A 24,162-nucleotide genomic window follows, 5' to 3' on the forward strand; every position below is an offset into this window, starting at 1 on the left:
TATGTAAAGTTTAACCTTGGTGCCTCCCATAAAGGGAAGATTGTTCTTGCATTGTTCATGTTTCCTATTGTTATTGTTTTATAAAATGTACTTCAGCCCGGGAGTGCTGAGCTTAACTAGGGGGGAATGTGACGCCCAGCTGCACTTGGTATCACAGATCCTAGAAGGGTGTATTGATGGATTCCTCCACAAGAGGCCCCCATAACAATTCACACATCTCCACCTTCCACCTCAGACCACCAGAGGGAGCCAGTTAGGGATAGATAAAAAGGGAAGGTGGAGCCAGGCAGCAGTTAGTTCCTGCAGAGTGAGACGCAGAAACAAGTTAGTCAGAGTCTGGTTTAGCAGTGAGTCCAATACAGCGTGAGAGGAGTTACCTCAGAGGACAAAAGCCTGTTCCAGCTCCTGCAATTGCTATCCTGCAGTGGAGCTTATCCAGATCAAGACTCAGTTGTAGCTCGGAGAGGTGAGCTTTAGGTGTACCGGCGCCATAAGATCGGTGAAGCGCGGCAAGCTGCCGTTAGTGTGAGTAGCCTAGTGAGGGCCCGAGTAGGCCGAAGGCGAGTGGAAAGTGAGTAGCAGGGGGGGCAGAGGAGCTTAACTGCCTCACCCCGAGGAAGTTACCGGACACCGGGTCCGAAGTTTACCGGGATCTCCATGACCCAGTAAGATATAACTGGAATCCCTGGAGAACTATAAGTCCCAGGATCGCTAAAGTGCTGATACGTAACAGAGCCAGGAGACACATAGACCCCGTAAGCTGGGAGCGTGGACTCTAAGAGAAGGCCCTACCACAAGGTCAGCCAGCGCAGGACAGAGACAAAGTTAGGACTAGCTCTAGGCAGGTCAGAGACTTACTACGCAGAGGCAAGAAACAGGAGGCCCGAAACCCGCTCATTGGGGAGGATCCTGATATGCACCCTTCACCCTACAGTGCTCCGGGATGTGCCTGAATTTCCATCAGTAAAAGGTACTGAAGTGATTATCGTGTCTGTCCCTGTTCTTGCTCTGACCCGGCTGGGTCGCGCCTGTCCTGCATTCCCCTTCACACACTGCCCTGAGGCCTAGCTCCACCTGTGGGGAGCTATACCATCGAGCTGCCTTATCATCGGCCTCAGTGGACTGCGCAGCGCTGGTGATCCTCACCAGAAGCCACGGGTGGCGTCACGAACTCTTTAATAAAATAAACAACCATAAACGCTTTTAAGGAGCAACCCCCAGGGTACGGGCCCGGGAGCCGACCACCGCGACCTCCCTAAAAGGCCAGGCTAAAGGCCCGGGTACCGAGTCATCCCCATTTCCCTGGGCGAGTCAACACGTGCTGGAATAGAATGCAGAAAAGAAATGACAGATGTTTAGATATTAGATGTGCAAAGATATACATAGATAGGTAGATAGATAAATAGATAGATAGATAGATAGATAGATCGATAGATAGATACCCCCTATTTTTGATAATCAGCCAAGGTAAAGCAGACAACTGAGGGCTTATATTATCAAGCTGGGAAGGTCCATGGTTATTGGGCCCTTCCCAGCCTAAAAATACCACCCTAGAATTGGTGCATCATATTAGATATGGAGCGAGAGCAAAGATGACAGTAACGTTACTGATATCATCACCGCTCTCTCCGGGTCTCGCGGAGCGCAGCCTGACCAGGAGTGACCTATGGAGCTTCCTTCTAAGAACGAGGCTCAATAGGCTTTAATACTGAATCGGTGGATGTCGTGGGCTTGGCTTGAATTACGTCGGAGCTGCAGGGTTTTTTATGGATCTAATAAATTGGTGAATGAGGGACTGTCTCTTGTTTTTATTTAATTCTCTCTTTTTATGTCTTTCAGGTTGCCATTTGTGGACTATGTCAGAATCCTTGGACTACTTCGGACCAGTATGGCTTTTTTGTTAATTAATAAATTGGTGAACCAGTGAGTCGAGGAGATTTTTTAAAATTAAATATTTTTGTGTGTGTTTTATTTTCCTTTTAACTTACTGGGTTAGTAATGGGGGTGTAGTAATGGGCCTGTAGCCTTTCCTATTATTCTGTGGTCATTAATGTTAAAGACGTGTACCAAGAATGAACATCCCTCCTATCCTGTAAATAAGTAATAAGTGTATGATCACTGGGGACCCCCTGGAAGAAGAATGGGGGTCCCATAGGCACCATATCCTTCACCATATGACCACCGTAAGTAGGCATTGGAATAGCTCAACAGACAATCATTTGTGCTCCCACTCCATTCAAAGTCTATGGTACTTGTAGAGATAGTTGAGCTCTACACATGGTGGTCTTCTACAGTCCCATATGCACATGCTTGTTAACCGCTATACTTAAGCTCCTCCTCACTATTGATGTGCAAAAAACACAGAACCGGAACAATGAGACCCTCGTTCTAATGGTTAGCACGGCTGCTAGACAAAGAGACCATTGTTCTCATGGCTAGCACGACTACTAGACAATGAGACCATCGCTTTTATGGTTAGCACGGCTACTAGACAATGTGTCATAAAAATATTAAGAAAATATTAAGAATTTCTCCCTCCCAGACCCCTCTTCATAGTATTTGTCAAAAGAGAAGAACTGACACTTTGGCCAGTGGCATCTATGCAAATTAACACACACAGGAGAAATAGCTTGTAGACAAATGATAGCACAAAGGGTGCTACCATATCCAATTAGCATTCGAGTGTGTTTTCCAGTGACACAGGCTTGTGATAAATTTACATTTAGCTGAGGAAGATTAATCCCGAGCTTCAAAAGAATTCAACAGAAATCTGCGCCGACACGAAATATGGAATATCTGGAGCTCTATACTTCCGATAATAATGGGGCCCATATTTTTAGTGGTAGGGTCAGCTAAGGAACAATATGCTTATTTTCCCATAGCTGCAAGCCCCTCGGGTGAGCTGTGGCGTAAAAACACCAGAATAACGGACTGCAGCCAGGTCATGTGTGGTCTCTGGAGAAAGGTAAATTCATAACGGAAAATATGGCGTTGCTTGCAAGCTTCTGCGATCAACCAGTGATAAGTTATCCCAGAAGTTAGAGATTCTAATAAAATTATGAAGGCTGGAGCCCAGCCCATGTGATGTCATCACAGGGGAGTGTGTGGGAAGGCCCCCCCTCGGCATAAAAGACCCGACCAAAGATGGGTTAGTGTTCATTGCCGGGGAGTATAGAGACTATAAGCAAAGGATCACGTTTGATAATGGTTAAATTGGGGCGCCCTCCCTCCAGCTATACTGAGTCATCTCTGCGAACTTTATAGTAGCTTTCTTCTTTAATCCTGTTTTATTTGTGTAACTGTATATTCTGTACTGCATTGTCCCCTTTTGGAAAATCTTTGTATATTTTTTCTAAACACTGCCTCTCTTTTTTTAAATATAAAATTTAATAGTTCTGTTTCTTTAGTTCAGTAATCGTTCCCTCCTCCGAAGGCATATATGCTACCAGAAAGCAGGAGTCCGACCAGGCCTGTATTATATTTCAAACTGGGTCGGTGGTGGCAGCGACTAATAATAATTGGGCTATCGTGAAGCTGGCAGAAACCGTATGGCGGTGTATACACATATTCCATGCGTTGGAATCTGGAGGCGTGCATGCCACTGTCTGTTTGCTTGCCGATAGCTACATAGTGAGTAATCGGGATCGTGTGTTTCACACTTGAAAACATCCTGATAGGTTAGTTGGTGTAATCTTATGTAATTGAACCTTGTATCTGAGATAGGATATTTAGATTGTGAGCCCCATTGGGGACAGAGACAGAGATGAATAATGACAATCTCTATACAATGCTGTGGAATATGTGGGCACTATACAAGCAACAAAAAAATGGATAAAGAGTTAGCGTTTGAATACGTAATATAAAAATATCACCTTTTCATGTGAAGTTTACATACTAAAATGAGTGTGAATGTGGCACAATACCGACGAGTAAAGATAGATATAGTATTGGTTATTAGGGGTTTCACATATCATATGAGCAGATAAGTGCATTTCATATACGATATTATGGGGAATGACTGAGAAATTATAGAATTCAAATATCAAGAATCTAATCTTTAACACAATACAAAAGTGTGGCCATTCTGTACATAGACATGGCCTTTCATAAGGACAATGACAGATAAATGCAGTTTCTACCTTTACCAGGTAAATGTAACTATCCATAGCAGCAGGGGTAAGACCTAGAATACATACACACATAAGCAATTGTGCCAATGCACTTTAGAATATTCACAGATCTGATAAATCTTATTACTTAAACATTAATCCATAAATGACCATTACAGTAAAGAATTGAAACATAAAACCACTTACCATAGAGCGGTATGTTTGCCCTGTCCATGTACTTAGACTTTTTTCTGAATCTCTCAGTTTCATAGTTTTTAGGACTATGGGCAGCTGCTCTACAATCTTCAATCCCTTGCTTTCCACCTTTGACCCACTATTATGTGGTGAAGGGAGGGGGGCACTACCACATGTACTTCCTAAAGGTCTAAGGTTCTCACATAGAGATCAGAGACAGCCGTTGAGTGTAAACAGTCTATCCACAAAGACCACACTTACTGGAAGGTTTGTTCATTCTGTCTGCAGCAGGAGTCTGCATATTGTATTGGGGGTCTTTGTTGGTGAGCAATTCGCACCCTAAAATATTTGCACCCCATAAATACTGTGGTGTTCACTTTGTTTCCAAACGTCACAAAATGTCTGATTTTACGCACCAATTTCATCACTGAATAGTACTGTGCACTTTATATCAAAGGGGCTTTGTCAGTCGCAAAAAAAAACCCTCTTCCCTGGTGCAGTTTCCATCAATCTCTGCCATACTGACAACACTTCAGCCAGTCATTGAGCTTAGGAGCTTTGACTGCGTGGACAACACAAGCTGCTGAGCTCACTTTTTAGCTGCAGACAATAACAGACATTGGGAGCAGAGGCTGAGACTTAGCTCTGGACCAGGGGAGGGTGAGTAAAGAACAGAGGTTTCCTTTAAACAAACTGAAGCCAAGGAACAAGGGTTTACAAAACTCAAGGGGAGTATAGTTTTTTGGTTTTTTTTAGCGGGGCCAAACATGTAGATCAAGAAGGGATTGTCCTATTAGTGGTCATCACCTTTAACGTTATGTGAATTGGTGCTTTTAGAGGAAAGATCTCATAATAAATGTTGCGCCTGCAGTTGTCCTACAGAATTATTCTGCTCTATGTCAGCCGGCAATCTGCAGCCCATGTAGACAACAGCCCATGTATGTCTAGGCAGCAGTCGCGCTCAGGTCGGGAGAGCCGCCGACCAGCCCATGGACTACATTCCAATCTCGGTCTGATCTATACAGCAGTCTGACTGCTCCCTTAGAGAGGTTATGGCCAGAAGAGGAAACCGTATTGTCGATCGAGATAATCAGTTTGCAAAAGATCCAACACAGTTGGACTTTTTGCAACTTGCTTGTGGCGGTCGCAGTACCCTCAGGGTCGCAATGCGACCACATTGACTTGCATTGTGCTGACATGTAGCACTGACACCTAGCAAACTTTGGCTTCATGACTTTTGTTATGCCAAAGTGTTTCAAGGTCTTTATCTGTCAGTGACTAAAGCCCCCGTCTCACATAGCGAGATCGCTAGCGAGATCGCTGCTGTGTCACGGTTTTGGTGACGCAACAGCGACCTCACCAGCGATGTCGCTATGTGTGACACTTTGCAGCGATCAGGCCCCTGCTGTGAGGTCGCTGATCGCTGCAAAGTGTCCTGGACCATTTTTTGGTCGTTGCCCTCCCGCTGGTCAGCACACATCGCTGTGTGTGACCAGCGGGAGCAGCGATCAGGCTGGTAACCATGGTAAACATCGGGTTACTAGGGGCACACGCGCACCTAGTAACCCGTTGTTTATCACGGTTACGAGCCTGTTAAAGTGAGCGGTAACCTCCCGCTCACTGTAGCAGAGTGGTAACCATGATAAACAAAGGGTTACTAGGTGCGCGTGTGCCCCTAGTAACCCGATGTTTACCATGGTTACCAGCCTGCTCCTGCTTCAGCAGGCTGGTAACCGGAGCAGGACATTGTGGAAAGATTCTTTCCATGATGTCGCTGCTCCCCTGATCGCTGGTGAGCCTGCCTGTTTGACAGCTCACCAGCGACCACATAGCGACGCAGCAACGATCCCTGACAGGTCGCATCGTTGTCGGGATCGTTGCAGCGTCGCTAAGTGTGACGGGGCCTTAAGAACGTTCTTGTTTAGAAGAAGTAGCAAGTCCACACCACCTAGTCCTGTCAATATAATGGGGGGATATTCTGACTATTTACAATGTGTATAGAAAATCCTATATTTTTCTATACGGGTCTTATCTTCATAATACATGCAACAGAAACAGATCTAAACAGTGTATGAGCAATACTTTAGTATCAATAAAATCATCAGCTTACCAGGCAAAAAAAAGCTTTCACACAGCTCAATCAACTGAAAAAATATATACACACACTTCTGAAATTTTTTTTCTACAATTAATTGAAAAAAAAATAAATAAACTTATACAAGATTAGTATCACTATAATTATACTGACCTGGAGAATCATGATCGAGAGACATTTTTGCCACAGAATAAACGTCTTAAAAAAAAAACATGGCTGAATTGTAATTTATTTTTCCCACAATTTCACAGCACTGGGAATTTTGGGATTTCCAATACATTGAACATTAAAATAAATGGTGCAATTCAAAATTACAACTTGATCCACACAAAAAAAAACATAAACCCTCCTACAGCTATGCTGACGGAATAAGAAATATTGCTATGGTTCTTGGAAATAGGGGAGATAAAACAAAAGCGCAAAAATGGAAAAAATTGTCCGATCTTTAAGGAAGTTTTCCATGAAGGAATCCAGTCCCATTTGTGCAGAGCCAGGATGATGGGAATAAGTGTAGACGCTGGTCCAATCTATGACAAAGGATTATCTGTTTTAGGCCACATTCACACGTTCAGTATTTAGTCAGTAAAATGTGTAAAATATTTTACATTTACCTCTCTTTGGCCTGATGAGGCTGGAGCAATTACTTTGCAAGTCCATGTCAGAATGACTCTAAAAGTTTTTTCCCACCTGATATAAAGCTAAAAATAGCATTTTTATTTTCCACTTCCAGCATATCTGGCACTGAGCTGATATATAGTAGCTATATGAACGCAGTCTCAGTTTCCCGCCGCCGCAGGCATATGCCTATGACACAGAACAGCTGTGAGTAGATATTTTTTTTGCCGAGGCTGCAGTTCCACCTAGACCAAGGCTTCACAGACCGGCTTAGCTTGCAATTTTACAAGCAAGTCCTTCTTGAGGACCATGCATAAAAAATACCATGAGAATGCACATATAAGAGAAAGGTAAGCACGGCATGCTCGACCCCATCACAATGTCAGGTTATATTCACACCGTGGAAGAATCCGACATGTTTTCGCAGTTGAACCTCCACAAGAAATCTGGGGCTGATGCTCGGATTTCTGCTGAAGAATTGCAGCTAGAAATGTCCCCATACACTTGCAGATTATCTCCATTCATGAATCGCTAACCACTATGGTCTACTCAATCAATATTTAAGCAGAAATGAGATGTCACTTAGTGATTGTCCACACTATGGATTTCAAATAGCAGGCAGTTTTTTCACTGTTTGATCATTCCAAAAAAGTATGAACTAGACCTTATTCTAATACAGCTCAAAAAAAGTGGATCAGAGGAAATTTGAAGACATGGCAAGTGTTCGTGATTGTGCCATCTAATCCCTGCACTACCATTAAACTGCCGATCGGATACATGTAAGACGACCGGTTCTTTAATGGCCTGTTTTGAGAGACGGATCAGAGTCCTATGTGCACTGAAGATCATGTTATTGGCAGCCCACCATGTGTAAACACTAGGGATGAGCAGACCCATGGAAATTCAGGTTCTGGTACCTGACCAATACTTTAGTCCAAAGTTTGGTTCGAGTACCAGAACAGTACCCGAACTTGAACCAGAACCCAAACCCCATTTGGAACAATGGGGACCCGATCTCTGGAGCTGGAAGAGAAAAAAAAATATCTCTCTCTCTCCATCCTGCAACTCCGAACATGGCAACAAACTTCCGGGGAAAGTCCGTGTTCAGCGTTTGACACCGGACAATAACTGTCCAATACGAACGCCGAACTTGCATGTTCGGGTTCGCTCATCTCTAGTAGGGATGAGCGGACCAGTGGAATATCATGTTCTGGTACCTGACCCAAACTTTATTTCAACGTTCAGTTCTGGTAAAAGACAGTATCTGAACTTCAACCAGAACCAGAACCCCATTGAAAACAATAGGGACCCAAACTGGCAAGCTCTCTCGCCGGACTTTCCCCAGAACTCTGAACACTGAAACGGACTTTTGGTGAAGTCTGTGTTTGGCGTTTAGCACCGGACAGTTACTGTCTGGTACGAACACAGAACATTTCTGTTTGGGTTCACTTGTCTCTGATCTCTAGTTAACCCATGACGATGTGCTGCTGAAAATGATGATTTTTAAGCCAGCCTAAAATATCATAGTTACCCAACGAACTAAGATTTGTAAACTTCTACCCCATCTCAAATACATGAAGAAGAGAAAACCCAGGGCACCAGAAGATATAAGCTTTGTAATTTTACATTACACTTTGAATAAACACTAAGTTTTATTTCAACCCTTTGCTGAATCGGGTTTCCTCTCCTCTGTGGGAATTTGTCTTGTCATTAGTTTCCATTGCTTTGGCCTAATATTGTTCTTCAACAAGCACCATTTCCCAAGGTCGCTTTTAGGCAAAAGCCAACTGTGCCAGTCATCTTTCGCAGGGTTTGTGTTCATGCAGCTTGTGTTCCTATAATATATCAGCTTCAGGAAGACAAACCCTGGAAAAGATGTCTGCCACAGTCGGCTTTTGCCTTAAGAGTATGTTCACACAGCGTCTTTTTCTAGAGCGTCCACTCAAAAAAAAAAATGCTATTCCTCTTTTTCCCACAAATTCATTCACTTGAATGGGCAACTTTGGCCTATAACAGAAATCAAAGCAGGACATGTTTCAGATTTGTTTCTGAATTTCTTTTGCGGACAATCGGTCAGCAAAAAAAAAAGGACATGTGAAAATCCATTCACAAAACAAAAATATAGGAGCTCTAAAATTTCTGTTGTGATTTTACCACATAAGACTCAGTCTTTATAGACTCTTCAGAGATGGAGAGGACTTGAACTCTATAGCGCCACCTATTGGAAGCTACTTCCAATAGGTGGCGCTATAGAGTTCAAGTCCTCTCCGTTTCTGAAGAGGCAATTTGCATATTAAATTTCCCAGAGAAGCATTGCACGGCGAATAAGCTGCTGCTATGTTATTCTCCACAAGGAGAAACATTACCCCTTAGACCTCTTTATAGACTCAACATTATCTTTACCGTATGTATATCCCCTGTAATGAGGTGCATGGGAAGACAAGGAGTAAAGATGTTTACCTGGAAAACACGTAGATCTGCCGTAAGTAGCTTTGTCCATATTGCCGTATCCATCTCTGCCGGTTTCCCATTAGCACTTAGCCTGGATAGCATATATATGTATGCTGTGAAACATTATATGCATACGGTATTCCAGACAGCTATGTGTACATACAGCATTGTATCCACATATTAGCTGCAGGACATATTTAGAAGCTCCTAATATTAGATACCTTCTGCCAGTCAGTTGGTATAGATAGCAACAAGAACGTTTCATGTTTGGTCTCACCTTTGATGAACTCACATATATCCATGTAGACTGTGTGCAGAATCATTAAGGAAGTCAGTATTTTGACCATATCATTATTTTTATGCAGATTTTTCAACTCCGAGCTGTAAAAAGCAGATCAGATGATGTGTATTTGTGTAATGAGGGAGGGTACGGCCTAAGGATACAACACCCTTTATCAAGGTGTGCAGAATTATTAGGCAGCTTGTTCTCCTCAGGTAACATGGACCAAAAAAAATAAGATTTAAAAACTGTTACAAGTCTAAGGCCTCTTTCACACGTCAGTGTGTCTGGTACGTGTGGTGACAGTTTCCACACGTACTGGAGACACTGACACACGCAGACCCATTCAAATCTATGGGTCTGCGCACATGTCAGTGTGTTTACACGGACAGTGTGTCAGTGTGCTCCACACACTGACATGTCTGGTTTTTTTTGCAGATGCACGGTCCGCAAAAGTGTCTCACGCTGAACATACACAAATGACTTCAGAGTGTCATCAGTGTGACACATACCGGCGCCTGGGAATTAGCGGTACAGTTAGAACGCTGTGCTTATCATGGTAACCTGCCGGTGCTGCGATCAGCACCAGCAGGCACAATGATGAAGGTAGTAGTAGTCTGCTCCCACAGTGTCCCTGAGGGGGCCTGGAGCTGAGCTCAGGAGCGGTGTCCTGTCACTCACTGAGTGCAGCTCTGGGGCCTGCTCGCTACAGCGGCTTATTCTCCCCGGCTCCTCAGTGTCAGCGGTCAGAGGATTACAGCGGGGAACAATTAGGACAGGTGAGTATATGGATTTTATTATTTTATTCTTATTTTTATACAGGGACAATGCGGCAGCAGACACTACTACCCTCATCATTGTCCCTGCTGGTGCTGATCGCAGCGTCTGCAGGAACAATGATGAGGGCAGCGTTCAGCACCCGGCACTTGGGAATAGCGCCAACTGTACCGCTGATTCCCAGGCGCCGGTCCGTGTGATCCTGATGCGGTACACAGTTGCCACACGTGTGACACACATGGACACACAAGACACGGATATCTCTGGTACCGTTTTCTCAGGTTCCGGAAATATACGGACTTGTGAAACCGCCCTAACAGAGGGATGCAGCACTCTTGAAATTGCTAAGATATTGGGTTGTGATCACAGAAGCATCAAAGGCTTTGTTGCAAATAGTCAATAGGGTCACAAAAAACATGTTGAGAAAAAAGAAGCATATTATCTGCCAAAGATTTAAGAAGAATTGCACATGAAGCGACCAGGAGCCCATTATTCTCCAGTGCTGTCATGTTCCAGAACTGCAGCCTCCCTGGAGGCCCAGTAGTACAAGGTGCTCAGTACTCAGAGACAAAACAGAGGTAAGGAAGGCTGTAACCCAACCACCATATATTGCTCTTGCAGGGGCCATATATTGTTCTTGCACGTGGGCGGGCCTCTTCTGTCTGTGTCAGCCCTTGGACTAGGCAGTAAAGGCCTTAAAGATGAAAGTATAATGTCATGGCCCCCTCCTCACCTGACCTAAACCCAATTGTGTAAAGAAAAAAAAAACACAAAAAAATGGTTAACATACAGAGAAAGTATAGCATCCATTTTTTTTACTGATACATTGCAATCCTTTAACATAGTAAACTGTAAATGGTCTTGTAAATTATCAATAGCAACTGTTGTAAAAAAAAACAGATTGCACCCAGGTGGCAAGCAAGAAAAAAATCGTCCTAGTTTTGGATGAAACTCGGACCTAGAACAATTTTAATTTTATACAGTCGCGTGAACCTACCCTTAAAAAAGACCGAACCTCATTTTTACCTTCTCCAGTATTAATATTTATTATTATAGCACCAATTATTCCATGGTGCTTTACATGTGATAGGTATACATAACAAACAACAAGTACAATAATCTTAAACAATACAAGCAGTCGACTGGTACAGGAGGAGAGAGGACCCTGCCCGCGAGGGCTCAATCTACAAGGGATGAGTGACGATACAGTAGGTGAGAGCAGAGCTGGTAGTGCAGCGGTATGGTGGAGCGAGGATTACTGCAGGTTGTACGCTTGTCGAAGAGGTAGGTCTTCAGTATTGGGGTTAATGTTTATTAATAGGGATGAGTGGACCCGTGGAAGTTTGGGTTCTGGTACCTGACCCAAACTTTATTTCAAAGTTCGGTTCGGGTACCAGAACTGTCGTCGAACGTGAACCAGTTGAAAACACTGGGGATCTGGACTTCTGAGCTGTGAAAAAATCTCTGATATGTCTGGTACTTATATTTGAGCCTTGAATACATGTGCATCATAGTTTTTCGATATTATTGAAAATCTGAATTACTCATCTTAAGACGCTTCCTTCTATAAAAGAGCCAGGACCAATCTATATTGGAAGACCCCACCGACGTTAAAGCTTTTACTACACGATACAAAATAGATCACAAGGTTGCATTGCAACATCTCTAGTAACATTTGTGAATGTTGTCACATTTAGGGATGAGTTAACCCCTGGAAGTTCGTGCTCTGGTACCCGACCAAATCTTTAGCTCAAAGTTCGGTTCAGGTAACAGAACTGTACCCGAACTTGAACCAGAATCCGAAGCCCATTGAAAACAATGGAGAACCGAACTTTGGATCTGGTAAAAATTTTCTCTCTCTCCCTCTCCCACTCCATCGCCCTCTTCCTTCCGCTCTCCCTCCCTCCCTCCCCCTCTCTCTCTTTCTTTCCATCTTTCGCTTCAACCGGAACTCAGAACTTTGCAAGGGACTTCTGGGAGAAGTTTGGCGTTTAGCGCCGGACACTAACTGTCAGGTACGAACCCCAAATTTTTAAGTTCACGTTCTTGCACATCTAGTCACGTTCCTATGCGTGACATTATGCAACCTCAGCACCACGGTTTAAAAAAAATATACAGTACAGACCAAAAGTTTGGACACACCTTGTCATTTAAAGATTTTTCTGTATTTTCATGACTATGAAAATTGTACATTCACACTGAAGGCATCAAAACTATGAATTAACACATGTGGAATTATATACTTAACAAAAAAGTGTGAAACAACTGAAAATATGTCTTATATTCTAGGTTCTTCAAAGAAGCCACCTTTTGCTTTGATGACTGCTTTGCACACTCTTGGCATTCTCTTGATGAGCTTCAAGGTGTCTTAGGAGTCTAAGGAAGACCTGGGCAAAGGAAGTCATTGACACACTCCACGAGATCCCATAATTCCAATTTTCATTTGGAAATCAAGGTCCCAGAGTCTGGAGGAAGAGTGGAGAGGCCACAATCCAAGCTGCTTGAGGTTTAGTGTGAAGTTTCCACGATCAGTGATGGTTTGGGAGCCATGTCATCTGCTGTTGTAGGTCCACTCTGCTTTATCAAGACCAAAATCAGTGCAGCCGTCTACTAGGAAATTTAGAGCACTTCATGCTTCCCTCTGCCGACAGTTTTTTTGGAGATGGAACTTTCATTCTCCAGCAGCACTTGGCAACTGTCCACACTGCCAAAAGTACCAATACCTGGTTTATAAACAACAATATCACTGTGCTTGATTGGCCAGCAAACTCGCCTGACCTTAACCCCATAGAGAATCTATGGAGTATTTGACACGCCCCCTGGGCTGTGGGGTACTCGGCTGCCGGGCCTATGGATGCCGGTATGGGGAATATCACGGTGGCTGGCCCGGTCCGTGACCCAGGGCGGTCAATCAAAAGGGGGGTTTTCTATTTATAGGGGATTTGTGAAGTTTTCGTGACGCCACCTGTGGAATGCGGCTAAGGGGTGCCGCCGCTGTGGAGCAGTCCTCTGGAGCTGGTGTTAAGGCAGCAGGGATGGTGTGGCTCTCCACAGGTAGTGTAGGTAGTGTAAGTTGCACTGGGCGTTGTAGTGCAGGGAGGGAAAGATGGCGCAGATGAAAGAATGGACGGAGGCAGTGCGGTGCAGTCATCCGAGTCTTTACTCACAGTTCTTATGACAGTTCCACTGGTGCACTGTACAGGTGTCAGCCTGTCACGTCGCGCTGCGTTCACCAGGCTGGGGTTTAGCACTTCCTCAGGCAGATTAGGAGTACCTGACAGAACCCCACTTTTTCGTGTTCCTAGCTAGACCGTCTTCACGCTGGGTCTTTCTCCCTCCTGTCCTGCACTTCCCACTCTCAATCCCGCTCGGGTGCTCTGAAGTCCCTCCTGTCTTGTTGGCGTTCCCGGACCTGCTTGACCCTCACGGGGATTAGAATGAGGCTTCGGCAACTGACTATATAAGCCAGAAGCCTCCGGTTTTCCCAGCCGAGACTTAGAGTTACACGGCTGGACCAGGGGCCTGTCCCCTTCTTGCGGCCTACGATCCCTCTGTCTTCTGACAGATTCGGGGCATACGGGTGCCGTCTCACACTCATCGTACCCCCTGGGATCCCTTCTGTAGATCAGAGCCTACTCCTCTGCTCCCCACCTGGGCCTCTAGGACTGGGTCCTACTTGGGGAGCAGAGGTCCTAAAGAGACTCTGCTCCCTGTCTTACTTCACCACTGACTAATCTACCACCCTCTATAGTGCTCCCTTAAACTACTTCCTCCACCCACACCCACTACTGGTTCCCCCTACCTTTGGGTTCCCCCCACTCCAGCCAGGGACAGGGCTCAGCAGGAAAATATATTGCATCTTGCCCTTCCAGCCGGCCTGGAGCAGTGTAATGTTGGATGCAGTTGTTGGGGTTCCGGGCAGCACTCCCTCCTTACCTCAGAGAAGGGGATACCACACCTCTGGGTGAGGTGCAGTACCTCTGTGGCGACTGAACCCTCAGGGGCGCCACATATTGTCAAGAGGAAGATGAGAGACACCAGACCCAACAATGCAGACGAGCTGAAGGCTGCTATCAAAGCAGCCTGGGCTTCCATAACATCTCAGCAGTGCCAAAGGCTGATCGCCTCCATGCCACGCCGCATTGATGCAGTAATTGATGCAAAAGGAGTCCCGACCAAGTATTGAGTGCATTTACATTTGCATACATTTCAGTAGGCCAATATTTCGGATTTTAAAAACATTTTTCAAGCTGTTGTTATAAAGTATTCTAATTTACTGAGATAATGACTTTTGTGTTTTCATTGGCTGTAAGCCATAATGATCAACATTAACAGAAATAAACACTTGAAATAGATCACTCTGTTTGTAATGACTCTATATAATATATGAGTTTCACTTTTTGTATTGAAGAACTGAAATAAATTAACTTTTTGATGATATTCTAATTTTGTTAGATGCACTTGTATATACAGTTGTGCTCAAAAGTTTACATACCCCGGCAGAATTTTTCCTTTCTTGGCCTTGTTTTAGAAAATATGAATGATAACAAAAAACTTTCTCTCCACTCATTGTTATTGGATGGGCGAAACCATTTATTGTCAAACTACTGTGTTTTCTCATTTTAAATCTTAATGACAACCAAAAACATCCAAATGACCCTGATCAAAAGTTCACATACCCCAGTTCTTAATACTGTGTATTGCCCCCTCTAACATCAATGACAGCTTGAAATCTTTTGTGGTAGATGTGGATGAGGTTCTTTACTTTTTCAGATGGTAAAGCTGCCCATTCTTCTTGGCATAAAGCCTCCAGATCCTGTAAATTCCTGGGCTGTCTAGCATGAACTGCGCGCTTGAGATCTCCCCAGAGTGGCTCAATGATATTGAGGTCAGGAGACTGAGATGGCCACTCCAGAACCTTCACTTTGTTCTGCTGTAGCCAATGACAGGTCGACTTGGCCTTGTGTTTTGGATCGTTGTCATGTTGGAACGTCCAAGTACGTCCCATGAGCAGCTTCCGGGCTGATGAGTGCAAATTTGCCTCCAGTATTCGCTGATAATGTGCTGCATTCATCTTTCCTTCAACTTTTACCAAGTTTCCTGTGCCTTTGTAGCTCACACATCCCCAAAATATCAGCGCTCCACCTCCGTGCTTTACTGTAGGAATGGTGTTGCTTTCATCATAGGCCTTGTTGACGTCTCTCCAAATGTAACGTTTATGGTTGTGGCCAAAAAGTTCCATTTTGGTCTCATCACTCCAAATTACCTTGTTCCAGGAGTTTTAAGGCTTGTCTCTGTGCTGTTTGGCGTATTGTAGGCAAGATGCTTTGTGGCATTTGTGCAGTAATGGCTTTCTTCTGGCGACTCGACCATGGAGCCCATTTTTGTTCAAGTGCCTCCTTAATGTGCATCTTGAAACAGCCACACCGCTAGTTTTCAGAGAGTCCTGAATTTCAGCTGATGTTATTTGTGGGTTTTTCTTTGCATCCCAAACTACTTTCCAGGCAGTTGTGGCCGAAATTTTTGTTGGTCTACCTGACCGTGGTTTGGTTTTTACAGAGCCCCTGATTTTCCATTTGTTAATCACAATTTGAACGCTGCTGACTGGCATTATCAATTCCTTGGATATCTTTTTGTATCCCTTTCCTGTGTTATACAGTTCAACTATCTTTTCCCAAAGATCCACTGACAATTCTTTTGCTTTTCCCATGACTCACAATCCAGAAACGTCAGTGGCTGGATGAAAGATGCAAGAGTCTGTCTGGATCCCTGAAACTCACTCAGCTTTTATGCACACACACTGATTACAAGCAAACAGGTCACAGGTGAGGATGTTACCTTTAGTAGCCATGCAAACCCATTTTCAAATTCTGTGCATGTTATTAGGCCAAAATCACCAGGATATTTGATCTTTTGATCATGGTCATTTAGATGTTTTTGGTTGTCTTTAAGATTTAAAAAAAGAAAACACAGTAGTTTGACAATAAATGGCTTCACCCATCCAATAATCATGAGTGGAGAAAAAGTTTTTTATTATCATTCATATTCTCTGAAACAAGGCCAAGAAAGGAAAAATTTTGCCGGGGTATGTAAACTTTTGAGCACAACTATATATATGTATATATACAGTAAAGGATGTCTCATAACGTAAATAGTTCGATTGTGTGGGGACTCATACTATATATAGGGAAGTTATGTGGGGGCTCATATGTTATACAGGGGGCTGAGTGGGGCTTATGCTGTATATTGGGGGCTATGTGTGTGCTCATACTTTATATAGGGGGTCAATGTGTGGGCTCATACTGTATATAGGGGGCTATTTGTGGGTTCATTCAGTATACAGGGGGCTATGTGGGCTAATACTGTATGTAGGGGGCTATGAGTGGGTTCATACTGTATATAGGGGGCTGTGGGTGGACTTATACTATATATAGGGGGACTGTGTGGAGGATTATATGGTATGCTATAGGGGCTAGGTGTGGGCTCACACTGTATATAGGGGCTGTGGGTGGACTTATACTATATATAGGGGGACTGTGTGGAGGCGTATATGGTATATAAGGGCCCTACTGTATACGTGGTCTGTGTGTGGGATCATACTGTATATAGGGGCTGTGGGAGCTCATGCTATATATGGAGGGCTTATGCTGTATGTAGGGGGGCTGTGTGTTGGATCATACTGTATATAGGGGGCTCTGTGTGCTCTCATGCTGTATATTGGGGGTGCTGTGTGTGGGCTCACACTCTATATAGGGGGTGCTGTGTGTGGGCTCATACTCTATATAGGGGGCGCTGTGTGTGCTCATATTGTATATACGGGGTCTGTGACTCATTTGGTATATAGGGGGATGTTAGCATACTTACTTCTGCTCAATATTAAATGATACAGTTAGTAATAATATAAAATAATAATTAAATATGTTATAATTAATATTGAGCAGAAATAATTTCAGCCTATTGGTTTAACCTCCGACTACAATCAAAGTCTCTCATGTGGCCCCTGAGTAAAATGAATTACCTACCCTTGGTCTAAGGCCATGTTTCCGAGTGCACACATACTAACAATCATCCCAACAAAAAATATTCCAAAAAATCCTGTAAATTTTCAACTACAAAATAACATCTCTTCTGAGTTGAATGTGATGAATGTGACAAGCTGATACATCTGAAAGAAGTTTAGTATTGTCGCTATTTTAATTAATTTCACTGATAGGTATCAAAAAAACTACAATGGAACCAGATCGATGTTCACACATTGCATTTTTGCTGCGTTTTTTGCTGTATTTTTTATGCAAATTAAAAGCTGCTTTTTTTTAGCAAAAGCTATTGGATATCAGAAAACTCATGAACATGCTTGTCTTTTTTGTATCCACAGAAAACAATGCGTAAATGCAAAAAGCAGCAAAAACATTGCCATCAGTTTTTGCAGCATTTTTGGTGGAAAAATGCAGGTATAGCAGGATGTGAAACCCATTTATGATTTAAACCTGGAAAAATCATAAAAAATAATGTCTTGTTATCCTCACCTGAGCATGGCTGTTAACATTGGTACAGTCTAATTAAATTAGTGATATGTGAGAAAGTACACAAAGCCTGACCAACTCAATGCCCTGCCAATGTGTAAATGGAAACAATGCCCAACCAATGTGTGAAATTGAACAATACCTGACTAACTCAATGCCCTAGTAATGTATATGGTAAACTATGCATGACCAATTCAACTTCCACCACTGTTTTTAGATTTGCAATTGTAAAATTTTTTATGAACTTTATTGTACAGAATAGACACTATTTTTTCAGACATAAAAAAAACCCTTTTTCCACTAAATAAGTTGACCAAATTGCCCTTTTTTTAAAAAAAAATGTTTTATGTTGTCACATATATCTTGCATTGGTGGCCTAACATTTTGCATTGTATTGTATGTTAGAAAAGCGTATATCTGCACAGAGATTGAAGCTTCAGAGACTGGGAGTTCTGTGGAAACTGTTTGGGTAAGAATACAAGGAGAGAACAACGGAAAGGACACCATTGTAGGCATTTACTACAGGCCACCTGGGCAAGCTGAAGATATGGATGAACTCTTTATGTATCAAATGACCAAGTTCTCCAAAAAATATGACGTAGTGGTCATGGGAGATTTCAACTATCCAGACATTTGTTGGGAATCTCTCTCAAGTAAAACTAACAGGTCAAGCAAATTCTTATCCTCTCTTGCGGACAACTTTATCTTCCAAAAGGTAGGGGAGAAAACAAGGGGATCTGCTACTTTGGATCTAATCCTTATAAACAGGGAGGAAATGGTTGAGGAGGTAAAGGTGGCTGGGACCCTAGGAGGCAGCGATCATGCTATTATAGAATTTTGGATAACTAGAGGAGTGTAACGGGTCCAGGAGGCGGAACCTCTGAGCTACTATACAAGGGGGCGGCCCTTGTAAGGGAGCGGGTGGCAGTCTCTGGGTAAGGGGTAGGTACGACCTGTGATGGCAGAGCCTCCGGGTAGGCTACCAGGCAGATGGTAGATGTGTGCTCCCAGGTGAGCAAGCGAGAGTCTCTGGAATAGCAGGTGGTCACGGCACGTGACGGCGGAACCTCCGGGCTGGCAGGCAGGTAGGTAACGGAGAAGCGCTCCCAGGTGAGCGGGCAAGAGTCTCTGGAATAGCTGGTGGTCACCGCACGTGACAACGGGACCTCCGGGCTGGCAAGCAGGCAGGTAACGGAGATGCGCTCCCAGGTGAGCGGGCAAGAGTCTCTGAGATAGCTGGTGGTCACAGCACGTGACAACGGAGCCTCCGGGCTGGCAAGCAGGCAGGTAGCGGAGAAGCGCTCCCAGGTGAGCGGGCAAGCTGGTCCATAGACAGACTGACCGGAGTTGTAAGGCAGACCGTCGGACCTCAGGCAAGCAGGCAGGTAGCTGATGTGCGCTCCCAGGTGAGCGGACAAGTTGGTCCTTAGACAGACTGACCGGAGTTGTAAGGCAGACCGTCGGACCTCAGGCAGGCAGGCAGGTAACAAGTATTCAGGCAGGAATCAGGCAGGTAACTAGCAGGAAACTGGCAGGAAACTGGCAGGTAACTGGCAGGTAACTGGCAGGTAACTGGCAGGTAACTGGCAACGGGACCTGAGGGCTGAAGCACAGGTGAGACACAGGTGCAAACAACATTGCTCGGGCACCTCCATTTTGGAGGAGGTGCCTTATATATGATGAAGTCCTCCGGCCATTGGCCGGGGACTCTTTAGGGCGGCGCGCGCGGCCCCTTTAAGAGGAGGGGAGCGCGCGCGCGCGCGCCCTAAGCACAGGGGCCGGGAAGGAGCGCGCGCTGAGAGCAGAGCAGGAGGAGGACGCCGGGACGGAGCGCGCGCTGACAGCAGAGCGGGGGGAGGATGCCGGGCACGGAGCAGAGCGGTGAGAGGAGCAGCGTCCCTGCCTAGCAGAGGGCAGGGACGCCGGCACTACAGTACCCCCCCCTTTAGGCCCCCCCTTTTTTAGGCCAGACAGAAATTTAGCTAGGATGAGAGGGGCATGGATGTTCTCCCGGGGCTCCCACGTTCTCTCCTCAGGACCAAACCCCTTCCAATCTACCAGAAAAAAGGTCTTTCCTCTTACCCTTTTGGTGGCAAGAATGTTCTCTACCTCAAACTCGTCCTCAGCAGAAACCGGAGCAGGAGGCGTACCTGTAGACTTGGAAAAAGAGTTAAGCACCACAGGTTTGAGGAGAGACACATGGAAGGAGTTAGGGATCCGTAAGTTGGCCGGGAGTTTCAATTTATAGGCCACCGGGTTGATCTGACTGATGACCTCCAGTGGGCCGATGAACCGAGGCCCTAACTTATAGGAAGGGATCTTGAGCCGGACATATTTGGACGAGAGCCAGACTTTATCCCCAGGGCGGAATTGAGGAGGGTCCAGACGTTTTTTGTCAGCGTGTCTTTTCATACGCTCGGATGACAGAAGGAGTGCGGACCGGGTACTCTCCCATATGGAGGAAAATTTGTTAACAAGAGATTCCGCAGCCGGATTGTCCACCGAGGTGGAGACGGGAAACGGGATCCGAGGATGCTGACCGTAGACTACAAAAAACGGGGATTTGGAGGAAGACTCGCTCTCGTGATTGTTGTACGAGAATTCGGCCCATGGCAGGAGATCCACCCAGTCAGAATGGTGGGCATTAACGAAGTGCCGAAGGTAACTGGTCAGGTTCTGATTGATCCGCTCCACTTGACCATTAGACTGTGGGTGGTAAGCGGAGGAGAAGTCCAGGGTGACGTCCAGCAATTTACAAGTGGCTCTCCAGAAACGGGAAGTGAACTGTACTCCTCGATCCGACACGATGTGACGGGGCAGGCCATGAAGACGGAAGATGTGGCGGATAAAGTCTTTAGCCAGCTCGGGTGCAGACGGAAGACCTGGCAGTGGAATGAAGTGAGCCATCTTGGAAAAGCGGTCAGCGACCACCCAAATGACCGTACAACCGGCAGAGACGGGCAGATCAGTTATGAAGTCCATCGCTATATGCTGCCAGGGGGCAGCAGGTACTGGCAGAGGTAGGAGGCGGCCGGCCGGCAGGTGTCTCGGAACTTTGTTGCGGGCGCAGGACACACAGGCAGAAACAAAGTCAATTACATCCTTGTGCAGGTTAGGCCACCAGTAGTGCCGGGTAATAAGCTGGAGGGTCTTTTTCTGACCGGCGTGGCCAGCTAGTTTAGACGAATGACCCCAGTGTAGGATCTTCTCCCGATCAGGTACTGGTACGAACGTCTTACCAGGAGGAAGACGATTTAGACTCACGGGAGCCACCTGCATTACTCTGGCGGGATCGATGATGTGTTTCGGATCCTCCTCGAGATCAGACACCAGAAAGGATCGAGACAAGGCGTCCGCCTTGACGTTTTTGTCAGCCGGGCGAAAATGAAGGACAAAATCAAAACGAGCAAAAAACAAGGACCACCGGGCTTGGCGCGGGTTAAGTCTCTGGGCATGCTGGAGGTAAGCCAAGTTCTTGTGGTCAGTGTAAATTATTACCGGGTGAAGAGCCCCCTCGAGCAGGTAACGCCACTCCTCCAATGCCAGTTTGATGGCCAATAACTCTCGGTCTCCTATGGAATAATTGCGCTCTGAGGAGGAGAAGAGTTTTGAGAAGAAGCCACAAGTTACCATCCTCCCGGAAGATGATTTTTGAGTGAGTACTGCTCCAGCTCCAGAGGAGGAGGCGTCAACTTCCAGGAAGAACTGCTTGTTGCCATCTGGGCGATGCAGCACCGGGGCGGAAGAGAAGGCCTGTTTAAGGGAAAGAAAGGCCTCCTCTGCTTCGGGTGGCCACTCTTTGGGATTAGTACCTTTACGGGTGAGCGCAGAAATTGGGGCCGTCCGGGAAGAGAAGTGTGGTATGAAGAGGCGGTAGTAGTTGGCGAAGCCCAGGAATCGCTGAATGGCCTTCAACCCCTCCGGTCGGGGCCATTTCTCGATGGCAGACAGTTTCTCAGGATCCATTTGTAGGCCGGTCTGAGAGATAATGTAGCCCAGAAACGGAAGCGAGGTCTGCTCAAAGAGGCACTTCTCAAATTTAGCGTAGAGATGGTTCTGCCTTAGCCTGAGCAGGACCTGACGAACGTCCCTCCGGTGAGTCTGGAGATCCGGAGAGAAGACCAAGATGTCGTCCAGGTACACCACTACGCAGGAGTAGAGAAGGTCCCGGAAGATGTCATTGACCAACTCTTGAAAGACGGCAGGAGCGTTACAGAGACCAAAGGGCATTACCAGGTATTCATAGTGGCCGTCCCGGGTGTTGAATGCCGTCTTCCATTCATCCCCCTGACGAATACGAACCAGGTTGTACGCCCCACGAAGGTCCAGTTTGGTGAAGATCCTAGCCCCCCTCAGACGATCAAATAATTCTGGAATGAGCGGAAGGGGGTACTTATTCTTCACCGTGATCAGGTTTAGGCCTCTATAGTCTATACAGGGACGGAGAGAGCCGTCCTTCTTTTTGACGAAAAAGAAGCCTGCTCCCGCCGGGGAGGTAGATTTCCGGATGAATCCTCTGGCCAGATTCTCCTCAATATATTCGGACATTGACCGGGTCTCAGCAGCGGATAAAGGATAGATACGCCCACGGGGAGGAGTAGTACCGGGTAGCAGATCGATGGGACAGTCGTATGGTCTATGTGGTGGTAATGTCTCTGCCTCCTTTTTATTAAAGACATCTGCATAAGACCAATAAGGAATCGGAAGTCCAGGTAGATTAGCTGGGGTAGGAGAAGGACGGACGGGATGGACGGGAACCAGGCAGGTTTTATGACAGTCTTGTCCCCAGCGAAGGACCTCTCCGGTTTGCCAGTCTAGCACGGGTGCATGTCTCTGGAGCCAGGGTAGACCTAGCAAGAGGGCGTGAGAGAGTCCAGGCAGAACATGAAAGGAGATACTTTCAGAATGCAGCATTCCCACCTGCAGGGTAATGGATTCGGTGATGAGTTGAATGGGGCGAGGTAAGAGGCCCCCATCCACGGCAGCGACAGACAAGGGTACAGCCAGAGGTTTGGTGGGGATGCGGTATTTCTCAACCAGGGACTGTGAAATAAGGTTCCCGGCTGCTCCAGAGTCAAGTTGGGCTAGTTCGAAATAACGGTTCTCCCCGTAGATGATCGAAACAGACAACAGCAGGGATGGAGAGGATTTATTCTTGTCTAGGTGGACCTCTCTGAGCGAACCTAGACACAGGCGTTTCCCGACCTCTCCGGGCAGGCACGGATCCGGTGCTCCTTACTGCCACAGTAGAAGCAGCTCCCCTCGGCACGGCGTGAGTCCTGACGGGTTTTGACCATCTTGGTCTGGTCGACCTGCATAGGCTCAGGAGAGTGTACCTGGGGAGAGACGGAGGGAATGACGGGTTTCTGGAAAGTAGGAGCTAAACGTGGAATCCTTCTCTCACGGGTGACCTCTTTGGCACGCTCTTGGAACCGTAGGTCAATCCGGGTGGCAAGGGTTATTAGATCATCGAGAGAGGTAGGAATGTCCCGACCAGCAAGTTCATCTTTAATACGACCGGACAGACCCTCCCAGAAGACGGATACCAGAGCGTCGTTATCCCAGGCCAGCTCCGAGGCAAGGGTGCGGAACCGTATGGCATATTGGCCCACGGTGAGACCCTCCTGACGGAGGCGTAGCAGAGAGGATGCGGATGAGGTCTTCCGTCCGGGTTCGTCGAAGACTTTCCGGAAAGCCGAGAGAAAAGCAGGCAAGTTGGACACCAGGGGGTCTCCTCTCTCCCATAGAGGATTTAGCCAGGCCAGGGCCTCCCCGGTGAGATGGGACATGATAAAGGCAATTTTGGCCCGGTCGGAATTAAACTGATGGGACAAAAGTTCAAAGTGCAGGGTGCACTGATTTATGAAGCCCCGAGCCTGGACGGGGTCGCCTCCGAAGCGAGGAGGTGCAGAGAGCCGGGGTCCGGGGTAGGATACCATAGTATTAGTGGGCAGCGGAGCTGCCGGATTGCAAGATATGGCACTGGCGGAGGTTGTTGGTGGATCAGACAGAGTGTTCAGGCGAGTATTAACATTCCGCAGGTGACCCAGGATGGCCTCCTGTTGGGACCTCTGACGGGACAGTTCAAGACAGAGGTCCGAGAGCGAGGGAGCTTGG

At 46.1% G+C, this 24,162-nt stretch overlaps 1 protein-coding gene across 3 annotated transcripts in view; it reads right to left on the reverse strand.

Annotated features, from left to right (window-relative positions):
- The window catches only part of SLC16A12 (solute carrier family 16 member 12), a 121,896-nt gene that overhangs the window by 36,405 nt on the left and 61,329 nt on the right, over positions 1 to 24,162 (reverse strand). The window contains exon 1 of one of the 3 annotated variants that reach the window (XM_073685529.1): positions 4,317 to 4,454. The exons of the other annotated variants lie outside the window; for them this stretch is intronic. The gene's annotated coding sequence lies outside the window, so the exon portion shown is untranslated. Of the gene's footprint in view, positions 1 to 4,316; positions 4,455 to 24,162 lie in introns of those variants that run through there. 3 annotated transcript variants of the gene reach the window in all.

This window comes from Phyllobates terribilis, unplaced genomic scaffold (assembly GCF_046119375.1).
Source record: "Phyllobates terribilis strain yellow unplaced genomic scaffold, ASM4611937v1 Scaffold_5__5_contigs__length_657084704, whole genome shotgun sequence".
NCBI lineage: Eukaryota > Metazoa > Chordata > Amphibia > Anura > Dendrobatidae > Phyllobates > Phyllobates terribilis.